Source organism: Cystoisospora suis (genome assembly GCF_002600585.1).
Source record: "Cystoisospora suis strain Wien I chromosome Unknown contig_1076, whole genome shotgun sequence".
Lineage (NCBI taxonomy): Eukaryota > Apicomplexa > Conoidasida > Eucoccidiorida > Sarcocystidae > Cystoisospora > Cystoisospora suis.
The window spans coordinates 52,879-53,418 of NW_027153877.1; the positions used below are offsets into that span (position 1 = coordinate 52,879).

Consider the following 540-nt stretch of genomic DNA (forward strand, 5'->3'; position numbering starts at 1 on the left):
AGGAAGGGATATACACGACCACACAGGCGCACATTCATCGGTACCTGTATAGATACATACATACAACACCTGTACACAGAGAAAGAAGAGAGGAGGACCTAGCCCTACAGACACATCGAGCGAGATAAGCTGATCTACCTCCAGACAGACGTATGAGCCAGTATTTATGCAGATAGAAAACAGCGCTTATGCATGTCCATATATATATGTGTATATCCGTGTCTATCTATACATAGAACCCACTTGCATAGATGTAGATATGTACTCTCCATGTATATATTTGTGTCTATAAGAGCCTGGAGACCATCACCGTGCACATAGACAGGATATAGATATATGATACAGTCGATGGATGCACTGGAAGAGGCGTCGATGCATGTCTCCTCTCTTATTTATAAGACCTGTGGAAAGAGACACCCGGGAGAGGAGAAGAAGCCTTCAAGTTGATACTCTTCATCAATATCTGCTACGGTAATGAAGCCTATATGTTTCTTTTCACAGGTCTTATAAATAAGAGAGGAGACATGCATCGACGCCTCT

The 540-nt window shown here is 42.6% G+C and overlaps 1 protein-coding gene across 1 annotated transcript in view; it reads left to right on the forward strand.

The window, feature by feature from the left end:
• Positions 1 to 497, forward strand: part of CSUI_002575 (uncharacterized protein) — a 4,444-nt gene extending 3,947 nt beyond the window's left edge. Inside the window, exon 1 of the mRNA XM_068062775.1 lies at positions 1 to 497. This exon is cut by the window's left edge and continues 3,947 nt beyond it. The gene's annotated coding sequence lies outside the window, so the exon portion shown is untranslated.
• The last annotated feature ends 43 nt before the right edge of the window (positions 498 to 540 follow it).